We start from the raw sequence: 19,364 nt of genomic DNA on the forward strand, positions 1-19,364 counted from the left end.
AGATAAAATAGTGTATTTCCCATCCTATTTACAACTAATCTTAAAGTAACACAACTCTCAATCAAACTTTCAAATGCAAAATAAGGAGGTTGTGAGAAGTAAAGAAATTTGAAAGGCTCCCCTTAACTGTGTAGTCTTGTTTTCCTCCTGCTGCCGCATGAAGCAAGATGGCTGCTGCCTCCTCCAGTTATCTAGAGGCTGCCTTCAAGGTCCTCAGGCCTGTGAGGTCAAACAAGTTTAGTCTTTTGATGCGGAATGACCACAGTACACTTTTTTGTGTACATGACACAATGGTCATTCACATTACAAGTTTAAAAGGTGGTACGGGCATTGCAGCTCTCCACCTTGAGTTCAGAGGGCTCAGTTATGCCATCCTTGAGTTCCTTTACTTAATTCTCAAGCTTTGTGCCTCTCCTCCAGTTTTGTCTCTTCAAGCAAAGAATCTAATCAGAATCTGTTCCAAATGCCAAAAAATGTCATGTTATTTATTATTTCTCCTTTCATTTACCTATTAGTCTAAATTGGTTATCATGAAGCCAATTTTATATTGCCTCTCTTTTCATAGAGGTAGTGATATACAGGAATTAAGAGGATGACCGCCACAGTTTCACTGGGTAGATGTGAACTGTGTTTTTGTCCTTACTATTTTTTTTCTTTTTTTCTTTTTTTTTGTTTTTCTGTTTTTGTTGAGTTACAGAAGTGTTAGCTGTTATTATTTTTTGTTTTAATTGAGGTATACTTGTTTTACAATGTTGTGTCAGCTACATGTATACATATATCCCCTCTTTTTTGTGTATCCTTGTGCAAGTTATGGAAACTCTGAACTTTAGTTTTACTCATTGATACAATTAAAGTAATAATAACACATAACTACACAGGAATATTGTAAGGAATAAATAACTGAAAACAAAAAAGCACTTATAACTGTACTTAATAATACATAGTAAACCTTTACTCAGCAATTGCTACTTTATGTTATATCATACTATTAGAGAAATAGAAGTTCCAGGGAAGAGATACATATTTAGCTGAAGGGTTATAAGGGCACACATTTCATATTATAAGATTACTAAGCTCTAAGCACATACAGCATCATGTCTATTCTTTCTATTCCAACAAATATATGTGTGCAAAATCATTTTATAAACTTCAAATGCTATGAAAGCTGATACAAAAATACTAATTATTCTCAATACCGTGGAAAGCTTTAACACCTAATATTTATTTTTAAATCACCACTTTAGTGGCATTAGTATACTTCCTTCATATTCTTCCAAATTCCTTCAAAAGATTTATTTTTAGGGAAAGTGAATAATACAGGTATTTTGTTAAATGATAAAGTGTTTTTATTTACCAGGTTGTTTTCTTACTCAACTCACTGTTTCTTGACAATACATTTATGAAGCAGAAATTACAGCCTTTTTGTCTTTGTATGAAAGTTCCCAAGGTTATTGGTTTCTGTAAAGAAAAAGGAAAAATGTTTTTATTCATAAAATAAACACAAGAGGTGCTTTCACAGTGCATGGGAATTTGGGTGCCTAGTTAGTAACTCCAGGTCGTGACTTGCTTACATTGTTTGGCACCCTTATTTCTCATATCCAGCTTTCTTACTGTCTGTTCTTTTTCTTCCCATTTCAAATTTAAAAAATTTTGAAAAACAAATATGTAAGTCAAGACTAAGCCAAGACTTTAAATAAGTGAGGGTGTTAACCAAATTGATGTCCAGAAGAAAGAGTCCAAGGTACCTGAAAACAGAGGAAAGGGAAGGTACAGTAGTGTGTAAAAGAAAGGCAGTAAAGAGCACACTCACCTTGTAAGCCCTTATAAGGTCTTTGTTTTTTTCTCTAAGTGACATGGAGAATTATTTGCAGATTATGATTTCAAAGGATCACTCTGCATTTAGGTTGAGAACAATCACTTAAAAGGGCAAAGCTAGAAGCAGAAAGACATGTGAGGAGATTATAAAGTAATTTGGGTTAGAAACAATGGTGTCTTAGACTTGGGTAGTTTAGTGGAAGCCATGGAGAGTGGAAGGTTTATGCGTACTTTGAAAAAAGTGCCAACAGGTTACCTGACAATTTAAATGGATTTGAAAGAAAAAAAAATAATAAAGGAGGCCTCTGTAGTTAGGGCCTGAGCAACTGGAAGGATAGAGTTGGCATCAACTGAGATACAGAAGGTTGCAAATGGTTTCTTTTGTTTTGTTTGTTTCATTTTATTTTAATTGTGAAGATCAGAGTTCAGTTTTTTGAGATGTTGAGTTAGACATAGCAAGTGTATTTATCAAGGAAGGAATTGGACATATGGAATTGGAATTTAGAAAAAGTGGTCTAGACTAGAAATATAAATTTAGGAATCATTTGCACATTGATTAAAGCCATGAGACCAGCAGAGACTACAAAAGGAATGCATATAGGTAGAGAATATAAGTGATGCAAAGACTGAATTCTTGGATGCTCCAAAATTAAGAGGTTATGAAGAAAAGGGAGACTCAGGATACTGAAGAATCAATCCATGTCAGAAACAAAACCAAGAGAGTCCTGGAATCCAAGTAAAGCAATATATTAATGAGAAATGAGTGATTAACTCCTTGAAAAGTTGGTCATGCAATTGACTATTGCCTTCAACAGCCTGGAAGTCAGCCTTGGTTTCAGCAACCTTGATAAAAGCAGTGTCACAAGAATGAGAGAAGGGAGCAAAAGCCTAATTGTATTGGACTTTGGAGAGAACAGGAGGAGAAGATTTGAAGATAAGAGTACAGAAAACTTGTTCAAGGACTTCCATTGTAAATGGGAAAACAACACCACCAAAATATGCAGTAGCAGGTGGGGCAAGTGGGTCAAGAGAAATGTGTGTGTGTGTGTGTGTGTGTGTGTGTGTGTGTGTGTGTGCTTATAAATAACAACACATTTGTTTGCTAATTGCAATGCTCAACAGAGAGCCAACTATTGAGAATTCAGAAGAAGTGACAAGAATTGCCTGTAGTGCAGAACCTGAGAGGATGGAAGTTGGTGCAGAAAGGGAGAAACTGATTTGCTTGGGAGAACAGAGGTCTCATCCATGGTGACATTGATTGAAGGAGGCAGAGGATGTGGGTTCATATGTTATTTTCTCTTTTGATTGCTTCAATTTTCTCATGAAGTTGGAAGCAACATTGCGAGATTTGAGAACGTATGTTGATATCTGTAAAGAACAGTTCAGGTTATTATAATTTCCTATCAGGACAATTTGCTCATCAATTCATTCTATTTTTTACTCTATTATACTTATGTTTCTGATCGGCAGTTTCAAAAACCTTTCATTATCATCTTTGGTAAGAAGTACAAACTCATAGCATTCAAGGTACTCGAAATCTAGTGCATTTTGGATATCACATTCTAGTTCATTCTTCCCCATTCCATATTCCAATCATATGGATGTACCTCCCAATACCCAAATGATGTATGAAATATCAGCCATATGTGCCTTTGCTCTTGATGTTCCCTTATCCTTAAATTCTCTTCCATCTTCCTACCCATTTAATTTCATGATGGTCTAGTTTGAATGGTACAGGCACGCCTTGGATATATGGTGGTTCGGTTCCAGAACACTTCAATAAAGTGAATATCGCAATAAGCAAGCCACACAAACTTTTTAGTCTCCCAGTGCATGAAAAAGCTATATTTACACTGTGCTGTAATCTGTTAAGAGTGCAATAGCATTATGTCTAAAAAAAAAATATTCAGACCTTAATTAAAAAATACTTTATTGTTAAAATACTAATCATCATCTTCTGAGCCTTTAACGAGTCAATATTTTTGCTGGTGGAGGGTTTGAAATATTGTGAGAATTACCAAATGTGACAATGATACACACGAAGTGAGCAAATGCTGTTGGAAAAATGGCACCAATAGACTTGCTTGATGAAGGGTTAAAACAAGCCTTCAATTTGTAAAAAAAACACAAAAAACAAAAAACTAAACCCACAATAGTCACAAAGTGCAATGAAGCAACGCACAATAAAATGAGGTATGCCTGTATATCCTTCAAAACATGAAGGCATTCCCCAGCCCCTTGAGTGGAATTCACCCAGATGAAACAACATATTGGTGAGAAGGCATGTATTTCAAACCTAGATCTTGGTTAAAATCCTGCACGGAATGTGCCCAGGCTTCAGTTTTCTAATGCATTAAAAAGGAGATAGTGATAATAATATATAACAAAGTATTTATTTTTAAAATTAAATAGATAAAATATATTAAATCAATTGGACAAAGTATATGTCTGTTTTCACCTTCCTTAGAACTTCCATATTCACTCACGTATTTAAGACCCTCTTGTATTAGTTATCTTTTTATTTACACAGGAACTAGCATTTTTATTTCAAAGCCAAATAAATGTCTTACACTTTGAAGTAATGAATAATAAAATTAGTTCTTAAAAATCAGCACTAACATTTAAAAACAAATTAATATGAGCCAGACACTGTTGTATATACATTATATCATAAACATAATCACTTTTATCTTCACAATAACCTAATGAATTAGGCATAATTGTACAAATGAGTAAATGTAACTCAGATAATATATAAATTTCTCAAGTTCACCCAGATTACAAGAGTTTGAAGTTGATTTGCACATATATATTTCTGATTTCAAAGCCTGTGCTCTAAATAAGTGATCTCTAATTAAGTATATCTCAAATTCGAAGTAGAGAAACTTTTGGATGAGAATAAAGGAAAAGAAGTGAGTATTTTAGGACTTATCACATAATGAATTGCAAATATATTCATCCTCCTTATTTGCTTCTAGCCCATGTTGGGACTGATGAAATAAATGTATATAGATATGCATGCTGTGCAACATACATAAATAATGCAACCCAATCTTTTAAAACTAATTCTATACAAGAAAACAAAATTTAAAATGTGTAAGGCAAAGAGAGAACAAGGCACCATCCAAAATTCTATCTCACAAATGAAATCCAAGGGCACAAGCCAAAGGTTATAATTTTGATAGTGTACAAATATTTGGTAGAAACCCTCACTAAATGTAACAAAATGAACTAGTTTGGTATAAATATTTTTTTTCCTGAAACGTTCCCTTAGGGACGGCCAGATCTGTTGTTCAAACACTGCCACCCACATCCATATGTATCATCTTCCCTGCCAATGTTTTTTAGTTAGTTTTTGCTTTGTTTTGTTGTTTTGCTTTTAGCCACCATGTAGACCTTAAACAGCCATATATATATACACACACATATATCATGAGACATATTTGGCACATATGACATAACTTAAGAAAAAGTACTTTCAATTAAAGTGTAATTGGGCAATGCTCGCCGTACTGAAGACATTTGAATTCATTGCTAGTTACCAAGTTTCCTGGTAATATGAAGTAAGACCTTCTAGAATCTAGATAATTAGTACAAATAACACATTGGGAAAACAAACCAAATTATAACTTCCTTTTGAAGGAAATCACTTATTCCCTTGGAAAAATATCTGTCTTCGTGGAATAACTCTTTCATTCTAGTTTTAGCATATTGTTTTGGTGTTTATTAAAACTTCAAGTGGAAGTCATTCAGTCTAAATATGTCTATATAATATATATGTCTAAATATCTTATTTTGCTTTAACACTAGATTTCTGTTAAAACAGAACACTTCATTATGTTTATTCATCATCATTTGACTGTGAGGCTGCTGTAAGTCAAAAATAGTCAACACTTGTGGAATGTATAGTAATTGAGAGCAACAGTAAATTACATTTTAAGGGCTCATCAAGGTGAGAATGAGACACTTCAATGCCACTTCTTGCTTCCTTGTTGGGAACTTTGCCAAAATGGAGAAATTTAAAGACTTGTTAATCAGTGCCTTATCTCATTGACCTTTCTTCATTTGGAAGATTATCACTCCATCTAACCATGATCTCATGTTGTGGAGGTTCCCTGGATGGCATTGATTTGCTTTTTTTCAACTCAGCTGTGGGTAAGGGCAGACACTTATTTAGAGTCATAAAATCAAATACATTTCTGAAGCCAGATCATATGTCTCATGATATTTCTATGGTGCATTCTGGTGCATCTCACAATTTAATGCTTACATTCTGGAGAAAAAAAAATATGGGGAATGGGATAAGGAAAAAAATTATTTTGGACAAAAAAAAATACCCCAGGATAACAAATGACCACAATAAAATATTCTTCTATAATAGTTTCTCTCAAATGGTGCCCATATGTTCTCTGAAATATGCAGACATATCTTTGAGTGCCACAACATTTTCTACCAGAGCTTTCAAAGTATAAGCTTTCATTTTTAAAATCATAGAAAATTTTAGTTATTAAATTAAGACCTATCAACACAATTTATTGCAGGAGGCTAAAGAGAAAAGAATAGAGACAGAATTAATATGTAAATGAAGCATTCATTCAAAAGACATCAGGGTATGTGTACTAATTAATGTTTTATAAAAGGTCAAAAAGAGATAAGTGGTAGGAGATTTGTGTTATTATAAGATGCACAGGAGTTTAACAATGCCAAACTTGCAACCACCTGCAGTCAGTCCCCAAACAGAGCGTTGTGCCATGTTCATACTCATGTTTCTAGCAGCAATCTAGTTTCAACAAAACACAATCATTTACCATCTTAAATTAATTTTGGTTAATTTGAATTATATAGGATTTGTATTCCTGTTTGTATGTAATTTGTAATTTCTTTTTTTTTTTCAGTTAAAAATGATCAATGTACGGAATTCATATTTAGTTTATATTTAATTTTGTACACAGTTAACTAACATAATAATACAAATAATTTGTTAATAATTGAGGACTTTGGGATATGTTTTCCTTTAAGGAAGTAGAGGTGCTCCAAGGAGATATTGAGAAATCTTTCCCTATACCATACTTGCCAAGAAATCATTCTATGGGCTGATGATAATTTTGACAGCAATCAGTCATTCTAGTATAAAATTTACTATCAGTATATTTTCCTAAACCAGTCACAATTTTGGGGGCATTTGCTAGAACTCCATTCTTCCCACCAATTTCTCTATCCCTTTGTTCACTGTACAGACTGCTACTTAACCTCGAGAATAACGAGGTAGTTATTATTTTCTGTGGCAACCCTTTTGATGAAGACATTTGGGAGAATCAATGTATACATGCCTTGGGCATGAAATTAATTCAGGTTACATTTCTCAACACCGTCCTTGACTGTCTTAAACCAAACCTACCGTTAAGCAAATTGGCTCCAAGCACTGACAGTATTATGGTACACCACTTGCATTAGTTAGGGTTCTCTAGAGAAAGAGAACCAATAGGATATAGATAGATAGAAAGATACATAGATAGAAATAGATATTGTATGGAATTGTCATATAAAATTAAATATTGCACTCCATATATATTTCAAAATAAACATATTATGAAAACAGAACATATTTGTGAGATCCAGTACTTATTTTATTCTCCCCATAATCAATTTGATTCTTTAAAAATATCAAATATGACAATCACTTTAGAGCTTATTTTTAAGTTTATACCACTGCTTTGCTGATGTTCTGAACATGGGCATAGACTACTCACTGGGAGATCCCGGTACCATCTATACCCCTAACTGATCTTCCTCATGTAGATACATTAAGTTCTCAAGTACTTAATATTAAGTTATGAACTTCATGTCAAATTTAGCTATTATTTATTGAGATCTCTGAAATGAAACAGTAATGAGAATTGAACTGGCATAGTTTCCTGAGAAAAACCTAAGCCAAGATACTGAAATGAAATAAAGGAAAAGAGCAAAAGAATGTAACGTTTAATAAGAGATAGTATATGGTTTTGAGATAGTATAAGAGATAGTATATGACTCTTAGATTTTCAAAGTATTCAGTTGAGTTTATTGTGGATATTTAAAAGTGCGATAACATGCAGGGTCTGGTTTTGTCTGGTAAGGTGTGGAGCTCTGATTTTATTTTGACACCCCCCTCTACTCCCCTCCCCCAGTGTTCAATAATACCTAAATGTTTTCTGGTTGGTGGAGATGAGAGCACTGTAAGAATTAAAGAGGGTGGTCATTTTTTTTAAATCTTGGGGCTGGCCTTGTAGGCACGTGTACATTGAGACTTTTTTTTTTTTAAGGACAATTTGGTCTTAAATGAAATTAAAAGGACTACTTTTATTGAATAAACGTATTACTAAAAATATGTGTATCTCTTAAACATAAATTATATTTTAAGTTTTCAGGTTTTTTTTTTTTATACTTGATATACTTTTGTAAAATGCTATTGCAATTTCATGGTTATATTACATTTTATATTTGGGTTAAAGAATCTTTCATTTAACATTTCATTTTTATTTAAAATGAGTCACATATAAATTTCTCCAGTGTGGGCTATTACCAAGATTTCTTCCTGTGGAATCCTAAAAGTGCAGATATGCTAAAAATACAAGAAATTTCCCATGGGAATTTTGTTCTTTCTGGATAAGACGTAAGAATATTTTACTTTCTTATGAAAAACACAATGCAACAGGTGTTAGGTTTCAGGATTCGGCGGGAATTAGAAATTAAGTTGTTTTATCCAGATTAGATACTGATTTTTTTAAAAATAATGCTCACTTTGCCTGTGGAAATTTAACTTAATCCTATGCCATTATTTTAGATAGGCAGTAAAAGTTGTTTTAATGAGCTTTGAAAGAAAGCTAAACACTTACAATTTTTTTCCTTGAATTTTCTCTCCTTTAGCATCTTTTCTACTTATTTAAAAATAAGATTTATTGATCTCCAAGAAAACTTACTGAGCTTTCTTTGGAGCTATTTTTTTAAGAATTCAAAATATAGAGTGATTTCTTTTTCTTCTAATAAATTGTTCTTCCCCAATTGTTTTTATCCTCTCCCCCTTTTCAATTCTAAATATGTCTTTTCAAGTTCTTCTCACAGTTGCCACTTCAGACATTTGTGATTCCCCTTGTAATTTCCAGGTGCTTGGTTTCATGGATTGCATGTGCTGCACAAAGCTAAAATCACTATAATCAAATGTTTAACACAGTGCTTTCAGTGGAACACAATTACAGGTGATTCTGAGCATAATCCGAGGAAAGGTCAATTCACTATTTTAAATTGGAAATACTTGCAATAATGATACATATTTTTCTAAAATTCCATTACAACAATAGTCTTTTCTGCATGTTGACTTGACTTTGATAAAAGATCCATAGTTTTAACAACTATCTGAGTTACATAACAAGACTCAATTACACCAGCTGGTATTGACTGATGTATTTAATAATGTAATAAAGATGTCAACCATGACAGAATCGGTTAGTTTGATATTAGGGCAAAGTGCCATTTATTCCACAAAGTTGGCTAATAAAAATACGGCCTACTATATGATGAGACCTGTCAAGTAAATTTATGATATGCCAAATTCATAAGCTCTCAAGTATTTCTTTGGAGTTTGGCAGAACGGGCATCCTATAGCGTGCTCTCTGTTTGTGTAAGAAACAAATACATTGAATGGAGGGTGAGCTGGCTAGTAAGTGGTCCACATTACAAGTGAGTAATTGGAAATATTTCATGTTCTATATCCATCTTTTATCAAGAATATTTTTCTTTGGAGAGTTCTATATTTCACATTTAATTTTTATGTTCACTTGCAAGTTTCTCTGGTCCCACAAATCAAAGAGAGTCTGTTGAAGGGAAAATTAGAGGCTGTGATTCAGAATTCAGTGAGTCTAGTCCCTGCAGAAACTTGGCAGAGGATAGAATCAGTTCTTAGTATGCCAAATTGAGTGGCCCTGGGCCAGATGCTAATTTTGAATGCACGGCACACATCACTTTGTGTCTCGATTAAGCCATGTCTGTGAATCCCATGCAAGCCCAGCAACAGATTTTGTGCAACATATATATTAGCGTTCAGCCCATCATAAATTTAATTCTGGCTTTAAACATGTAAGAGAAATCACTTCTTTTAGGCTAATAAATTCTACCTCTTTGAAAAAAAATGAATAAGGAATTTTAATTGACGTTTTGTCCATGATTCCTTATTTAAAATTTAATAATCTCAATTTTGGTCATTTCTTAAGAAAGCACATTCAAGAAGAGAGATTTAATCTTACACAAATGTAAAAATGTGATAGGAATAGCATACGATTTTTTTCCCCTTCCACTTTCCTCTTTAGTATGTATTAGACAGAAATGTATTCATGAATGTGGATTTGTTCATTAAGCTAATTCAATCATCTTAGAGAAGACTAATAAAAACTGTGGAGCACAAAAAATTAAATGTCAGTGTGTAAAACTGGATTAAAAAGTTTTATTTTATTATCAGTATTTTCACCTTATTTGAATCATACTGCTGTTTTATCATCTGGTGACCTCACCAGAATGTTCCTGTCTGTTTTCTACGTTGGAAAAATAAAGCCGTCAGTGTATATAAGCCTTCAGAAACACGACCCTTTCCATGGAAGTAGTTTTAGCATTGTTCTTGTTTGAAGTCATTTGTAAATAAATAAATAAATAAAGAAATTTTTAATGTAAAAAAAATAAAGTTACTGATGTAGGTTTTTTGTTTTTTTGTTTTTTGTAAATGGCAGTTGGAGCTACTGAGTGATAGAGAGATTAATGTACTGACCTTGACCTTGAACTGTGCCAACTTGTGCTGTTTTCAGCCAGATTAAAAAGACCACGGTGAATCAGATACAGCTGGCTCTGTGAGCTACAATAAAATATAATATTCTTGTAAATCTATTGTCTGAGAAGTATACACAAAAGTCTATACTAATAAGTTTAAAAAAAAAAAAACAATATATGAGAAACGTTGACCTTTTGTTCAGAGAAAAAAGTCCATTAGTTAAACGATTGATTTTGTGCTTAATTTTTTTCTCTGCAGCATTTTATTACCTTTCTGTGTTCCTTTTTAGTTTGTTTTATGCCACTCTGAGTATTTAGTCACCATTGGATACTTAACAGAGAAAGGAGAGGAAAAGGCAAGGACCAAATTAGAAACTCTTTTTGAATTGCTGGCTCTTATTCCAGCCAATCTTCTTCTGGAGTTGGAAATAATGTTGTTTTCTTTTTTTTTTTTTTTTTTGAATTTAGGGGAAAAAAAGAGTTTAGTGTAAATTATATTGTTATTTTACATCATGCTTGCTTCGGCCTAAGGGAAACACAAATTGAAATAAAAGAAACTTTTGAAGCACAGTATGAAAAAATCTTGTTTTCATCCAACACTGGTTGACTTTGAATGGATCTAGCCTAAATTGTGGGTACCGTGGTCATATATAATGGAGATGAGATTGGGGAAGTCTGACATCTCTTAATTTATTTATTCCACCAGTGTAATGCTAGCCACCCCCTGTTTTTATTATACCAATTTAATGCCAGCCATTTCCTGTTTTCATTAGACCATTGTGATGCTAGACTCCTACTGTTCTCATTAGTGCAGGACTGTGTAATGGCAGCCACCTCATGTTTTCATTATAACAGAGCTGTATGGTGCCAGCTGCCACTTGTTTAACTTTACTGAGAAGCATTTGACCATGGATTACATACTTTTACAAGCTAGCGGCAAACAAGGTAAAGGCATTCCAGTTTCTGGTAAAATAGTGGTAAGTGCTTAAATGACTTATCAGCTATTAATGTGCAAGGAACAGTTGTTGGTGATGACTGGGAAACTACAATAAACTAAGTAAACCTTTGAATGGTTTTGTTATTATTGTTACTTTGTTGTGCTTAGAATTGTCTGTCTGACAATGACCTTCAACAAGATTTTGCAATGATGTATTGTGGCTATGTGTAGATAGATTTGTATTGCTCAGATGAGTCCATTTGCAATAATAGATAGCATTCATTGAGAGTTTTCTGTGTCCAAAATGCTTCTAAGCTTTTTATGTCTTATCTCATTTATTCCTTACAATTACTTTAGAAGTTACTCTTGCACACATTTTGCTGGATGCAAAATGCATCCTTTTGCAACCTCAGATTGCTGCATTATTAACTTTACCAAATAGGGTGATTGACCGATGTGTATAAGTTGGTTGAAATGATTAAAAACCGTTGTGACTTGTAACCTGTCAGTGTTTCCTGGGAAACAAAGTCCTATCCATCTGTTAGGGGACTCTCTAAATGACTGTAATAAGTCACCTTTAAAATGGCAGCTGTCACCCTAGGATTTGAACCTTGAAGCCCCCAAAGAAAATGCATGTATATAATGATGCATGTGCTTCAATGAAAAAGGAAAGTATATCGACAAGTTTCATGCTCTTGATCACAGAAGGAGGTCAGAAAGCAGTGCTTTGTTACATTAGGTTGTGATCTACAATTAGCACCCCCATCTGTCTGAGGCCAATAACAATCAGAAAAGCAGGAGTGATGTTGAAGGTTGGTAAGACATTCTATGTCTCACTTGTCTTTTACATTTCCCAAAATGAATATACCCTCACAATGAACTTTGTAGGGCTCAATATCACCTGTGGAAATTACCTTTATTGAACTGCAAGCACTGTAAAGGCAAAGGAAGAGAGAAGATCGAAACAGAAAGTCAGTGCTCTAGTCATGAGGGTCGAAAGCATCGGGGTCTTTCATGCTCTCCGGACTGCTGGGTTCGGTATTGCTAAGTGAGGATGGGTGGGTGAGAAGTTTCTTATATTCATTCTTTTCTTTAACTGTTTCTATTTCTCTCTTGTTTTGGTATTTCATCTAAAATAGGGCAGGTGGAGTCATAACATTTGCTGTGAAATAAAATGCAAATTCCACTATGCAAATAAACCATTAGAAGGTAAATTAACTTGAACAGTAGTGGTATTTCAGTGATTATATTGCTTTTTAATATAGAAAGATTCCAGCATAAATAAAACCCAGCAAGTTTCTGTATGTGCTGGGGGGTGACTGAGTCTCACTGGAAAGAACACCTCAGAGGTTGAGGCTATGGTTTTCTCTTTCACCCCTCGAGTGCTTTTCAACATGCTCCTGGACTGTTAGTAACACTAGCATTCACTACAGTGTATACTAACTTTAGTTTTAACACACTTAGTGCATATTTAACCAAGTTGTACCAAATAAAATCTCAACTGTGGATTGGCTATGGTAACTACTGTTTATATTAATTATCCTGTCAATGTGCAGACTTTCAACTTTGCCACTGGAGTTCCTGTCACCCTTTTAATACATTACCATTATTATTTTTAAACCAGAGTCATTTCAAGTTCAAATTCATGAAATGTGCATTGGAACCACCCACCCTGCCTTACAGATGGTAAAACAGAATATGTGTCAAGAGAAATAAAACTTTTAAGAAACCATTTGCACTCACCTTCCCCTCACCTCATTTAGAAAGTCAATCTGAAATTTATTGGCATTCCACATATTACTCTGAAAGATTCGGGTAGAAAGATGTTTAAGAAATCAATAGAGGCATTCATTCTACAGCATCCAGACATATTCATGGTCACCTAGCTTCTGTTTAAACATTGCTATTCCTTGATCTGACACCTCCTACCACCATCACGTTTTTTAATACCTGGCCCCACAAAGTCCTAATGTCATGGGAGTGACAGATTTCACATACACGTTAAGGACAGGTGACTTGAGGTTGAAAGATAAATTGATCATATCATTTGACCTCTTATTCCACTGAGATAGTCCCAGAGGCAGACTCTTCCCTCCCTTTACAGCTGGGGAATTTTGTTTTACCTTCCCTTCTTAGGAAATCAGCTTTCAACTGCTTCAGAAGGAGTAAACAGCCATCCCAAGCAACACCTTTCCATTCCATGGAGATTCTTCCAATATATGTGTTACTGGTACCGATTAGAGTATGAGATAATACTCCTGCAAGAGACACTGGCCTGCCAATCTCCAGAGCAGAATATACCCACAAGAAATTGGAAATAAGTCCTTATGCTAAGTAATTTAGGAGAATTTCCAGAACTCCTCTCAAAACTCAGGAAGAAAACATGTCAATCCATTTAATGGTCAATGTCCATTACCCAAAACCTAATGTTGTTCACTGCTCTTTCCCTAAACACCTCCTTTCTAAGGCAGAATTTCTCAACCTGGACATTAGTGATATTTTTGACAAAATAAATCTTTGTTAGTTGGGGGGAGCACTGTATTGTGCACTGCAGGATGTTTAGTTGCTACAGATGCCAGTAGCAACCCAACTCCCCCACCTCTTAACAACCCAAATTGCCTCTATATACTGCCAAATATCCCTGGGGTGCACAACTGCCGCCAGTTGGGAACCACTAATCTAAGGCCACTATTCCTTATTTCAGTGCCTAAATAATCAATAATTTAAATCTCCTCTCTGATATGCATGGAACATTATAGAAGCATTAAGATAGTACACCTATATCAGCCTGGAGGGCCCTGGATGAGTGGACTCAGACAAAAATATTTAGAAATAGAATTATTCTGCCTAACAGAATTCACACAGATACCAGACTGGAAAATCTGGGAATGTTAAAAAGCCACTTTTCCATGGGATGAAAATCATCCATGCTCTTGGTCTTCGCCTTTCTCTTTTGTCTCTCTTTGCCTCCTAAAGCTTCAAACATGATTACAGATTTCAAAGGAAGAATTATTTCTGGGAAGTTGGAAACATACACATAAATACTCTGCTGAGGGCTTGAAGCTGAGAATTGCAAGATTCAGCAAAGTTGGCATTGCCCCTAGATGGTTGGACCCAACCCAAGAACAAGGTGCTATTAGGCAGCATCTTATAAAGAATGGATCACCAGGCAGCAGCAAGCTGTCCTAGTGTTATTTTCCGAATTCACATTCAGCTTGGCAAGCCTTTCACAGAGCTCTCCCAGCTGGTGAGCCTAATTCAGGTATCCTCAAGTTTCTTCTTCCTTGGAATAGAAATTCACATGACACGTCATAAACTCAGCATTCAATACAATCCCCATCTTGACCTAACCCACCTTCCCAATCCTTTCTAGTTTTCTAATCAGAAAATACTTTGACTTTATTTAAATGTTTTTGCACACACTGCCTCTCTCTCCTTCCAGAATGCATTTCCTGTACATCTCTGCTGCCAAAATCCTGTCCCACCTTAAATGCTCAATTCAAATGCTGCCTTCTCCAAGAAGCTGTCACTGATTCCCTCCCCACCTCTCACTTCCTCTGCTGAAAGTACTTGCTCTCTCTCTTTCACTCTCATTTTTTACCCACTGCAACTTGTACTTCTTTCATAGTACCAACTACAAACTGTGTTTGTGTAAATAACTTCATTTCCCAGTATATTTTAAATTTTATAGAGACAGAGACTGCATTTTGTTAATATCTGTATGCTCCATTGTATTCAAAAACACTATACATGCTCCATAAATTAATGTTGAATTGAATTGAAATGTCACATTCTCGGGAAGGAAAATCACCAGAGAGGCCACTTCTGACCCATTCATTTATTTCCTTTTCTCCTTTGCATTATGAACACAGATTAAATTTTAGTACTTATCCAAAATGAAAGAAATGATGAAATATGTACAATAGTTGAATTTTCGAGGTGTTTGCGGAAAAAAGGCAGATTGAGAAATCATAAGCACATCTCAGAAGTAAGGGTCTTTTCTTATCTTCAGTCAAAGCCAAACATTTCACATGATGAGCTTTTAAAATGAGAATTTCTTAACAGATAGGAATTACTAATAATAGAGTAAGATAATTCACTTTCTTTCACTTTTTCAACTTTTCAATGAAGTAGCTAGGCACTCTTGCATAAAGATTTTAACTAAGACCCTGCATCCTAACTTATTTACCACTGTTTATACTGTTACATTCTATTATGCATTTTGTCAGTTTTAACGCTCCATGTAGGTTACATCTAAAAAATGGCTAATTTTCCTATAGGTTAATAAAAGCAGTTAGAACATTTTGATGAGACTATTGGGTGAAACATCACTACCTCCATAATTGATCCATAAATATGAAGACACATGGAAAATACTTATATACTGATATCTATATGAACATATCTAATGGAAAAACAAATAGATGAGAAAGACTATATAATAGTTGATGTTGAGATAAAATTATGAAATTAAGATGAGAATAAGAGACTAGTCACATGCAAGACAGTAGATAATATTATAAAAATTAATGCTATAAAGATATATGTAAAAATCTGATTTATAATGGAAAGAATAAAATAAAAATTCAAAAATCTTACGTCAAAGCAAATTATTGTATTGAAGACTGTCTTTCAACTGCAAAAGTAAGGAGGAATAATATCAAAATATGTTTTAATATTGCTAAAGAGATAGTGTTGAGATATTCAGCCGATCAATAAAATGAATGAATGAATATCTCATATCATCTATTTGAAGTTAAATTTTCAAAACATAAAATAGTGCTAAAGGTGCATTAAAATTTATTTCTGGACCTCTTGAAAGTCAGGTTGGTTTTCTGTATATTGGAAAGAGAGATATTTAAAAATGTATGAGTAAGCAAAATTCAGGAAGGATCAGAACACTTCACTTTTGGTTAACCAGCCTGAAAATGATAGCAATTGCTCTCTCTCTTTTTCATCAGATCATTGAAGACGGCAGTGGTATAATATTTTATCAAATGAGGATGAGGTAAGTCATAAATAAAACAACATGTTTTTCATCCCTTAGCCACATTGTTACTACTCAAATTCTGTCTTTTATTCTGTGATACTGGCTTTTGAAATGATTTGACTCTCACACCTCTATATGTGCATATGAATCCATATATATATATATGAATGTAATATTTAAATGTCCTTTCAATATTATTAGAGTTTATGTAATTATTTCTAAGAAGCCAATTAATAATCTTATTAATTTAATATATACAAAATTTCATAATATAAAGGAATTAAATAAAGTCTATGGATTTCTTCCAGGTGAGAATATACCAACTTCATGGAAAAACAAATCTTCCATAATATTGTTTCAGAATATTTTGGAGATCATACCATCAATGCTGTGAAACATTTTTATAAATGACAGTAAAAAATTGAGGACAATCTTAAGAGAGGCTCAATTCTTGTGATGTCTTTTCTTTTTCTTGGAGACTACAATCCCTATTCTCTATTTTCAAATTATTTAATGTTGTTATGAACTATTAACATAGAGGGGATCTAAATTATATGATGTGACAGTCAATTTAAAGGGGAAGGCACATTACTGACATATGTTTTAGGGATGATAAATTTAATATATTAGAGAGGCAAGATATTAGATAGGGCAAGATTGCAGAATTCACAAAATCTGGAACAAATAGAAGAACTGGTCATTAAGTTCAAGTGTGGGCTTAAGGCTTCCAAGCTCATTGCTCTTGGATAAGTCCATTGACCTCCTTGAGCTTCAGAATCCTTAATTCTGTAATGCCTTGTAAATTTGTGAAAGTTCTCTGGGAATTGGAAAATTCTCTATAAAGAGAATTTATCAGTATTAATTTAGGCTTGTGTAATTATTCTTTTATTTGGCCTGCCTGATGCTATAAACTCTTAGGGAAATAAGAACAATTTTTATATAAGTAGTGTTGAACACCAATATTTTATACAAAATATCATGATAATCTGTGTAAGTTGAACAAAAAGAGGGATCCAAACTTGGTTCTGTTTGTTTTTTGACAATCTTTGAAAAGTATTATGAAGTAATTTGACTGAGTATTGTAACTTCAGGAAACTAGATTTTGAAATATATATCATAATCAAAATATAGTTCATTAGGATGCTATAGATCACTTATAAGTTGTTCCTCTCAAAGTGAAATGTTTCATTTGTAAGACCAAAAATAGAACACTTATTCCATCTAATGGGGGAGGTCAGCCTGTGTGATACAAAATTTGTAAAATCTCACTAAAATTTTCCCTCCTTTAATCAACCTTTGTACGTAAGATACTCATTAACATCTAAAATAGTTTGAAAACACGAAGTTACTTTTTGATAACTTTCTGAAATATTAAAAAGGGGGAACAATGAAAGAAGTTGCACCCTCTTTTATAAATATTGAGAATTTAATCCCTAGTGTACAGTGGATTATCCAGAATTATTAATGTCTAACATGAACAGAAAATGATATATTTCCTTGGTGAACCATGTGCAACCATCTCCAAAAGGATCTAATAAAGAGTTTGAAGATGGTCCATCAACTTAATGATCTATTTCTCTGTGCTGTATTGATGCTAGAGTGATGTTTGAGAATCTGTTCTCTTCATATCCTACAAATGACTGTTCTCTGTGATTGTCAAATAATTGTATTTTTGAGCATATCTATTTTTAAAAATACCAAATTTGAGGGGATTTAATAGCTCACTGACATGGAGTAAGCCTGTGATACATGTTCTACTCACGACTTCATCCTCATTGCAGCCTGGCCAGGTAAGGTTGTTCATTTGCATGACTCCCTAATCTCTCAGCCCTGGTCAGATGGTTCAGGTGAGTCAATTAACAGCTTGTTTGATTCTCACACTTGAAAGCAATGAATGTCATGGTAGGCATATGGTTTTTCTCTTCTTAAAAGTTAAATTATTTTTGTTATAAAAAGGTAACAGTATCCAGGCAATATAAGGTCAATTTCTATGTTAGCATATATCACCTAGGCACAAGCTATAAATTCTCTGAGGATAAAATGTAATTAGCTTAGTTCTTTGTCCCTTGGGATCCTTGAACGCCACCTGACACCTCAGTGGTGCTCAATGAAAAAGAAAGACATGTTAACAAATAAATGAGCAAAATAAAGAATAGATAAGCCATTTAGTATATCCCAATAAGTCTAAACCATAAAGATCTTCTTAAATATGGAAAAGCAATGCACTCTTCTTGATTTAATTTATGTTGTCAGAAGAAAAGTAAAATTAAAAGAAAAAAGATCGACAGGGGCAGAATATTATGTTGGTTTGTAATTTAGGAGATGCAGCTCACTGAGTGTGAGATGGCAGAGATATGGGATGTGTGGAGTAGCTGAGGGAAAATGCAAACAAGCAAGAGTAATGTGTATTAGAACTTACCTCTTTGTTTCTCCCTGCAGACTGCGACCCAGGCACCATTCCTTGTTTACTCCTGGGCATAATAGCCCAGGGAAAATACACAGTAGGAACTCAATAAACGTTTGTTGAATGGGTAGAAAGAGAGGCTTATTATTGTAAGATGCCACAATAAACATGTACTTACTTTAAAATGCCATTTACAAAATGTGGTTTCATTAGTCATGTAAGCTTATGAGAGGTCTTTTAAAAATTATTTTTCTGAAGTCGTTTAGGATCTTGTACCAAATTATCTTCAAACCAATCATAAATATGAAAAGCCACTAGTATCATTAGGCTATGACTCCATGGTAATTATCTGACTAACCAACTTATCTAAGCTATCTGAAAGCCAGGTAACCCATTCCCACTGAGGACCTAGTGACAATACTGTT

The 19,364-nt window shown here is 34.0% G+C and overlaps 1 long non-coding RNA gene and 1 pseudogene across 2 annotated transcripts in view; both read left to right on the forward strand.

The window, feature by feature from the left end:
* Positions 1 to 19,364, forward strand: part of LOC309647960 — a 675,074-nt gene that overhangs the window by 285,387 nt on the left and 370,323 nt on the right. The window lies entirely within an intron of this gene.
* The window catches only part of LOC309647939 (thioredoxin reductase-like selenoprotein T pseudogene), a 481,034-nt pseudogene that overhangs the window by 24,894 nt on the left and 436,776 nt on the right, over positions 1 to 19,364 (forward strand). The window lies entirely within an intron of this gene.

The sequence above is a fragment of the Balaenoptera physalus genome (genome assembly GCF_965194825.1).
Source record: "Balaenoptera physalus genome assembly, chromosome: 18".
Taxonomy (NCBI): Eukaryota; Metazoa; Chordata; class Mammalia; order Artiodactyla; family Balaenopteridae; genus Balaenoptera; species Balaenoptera physalus.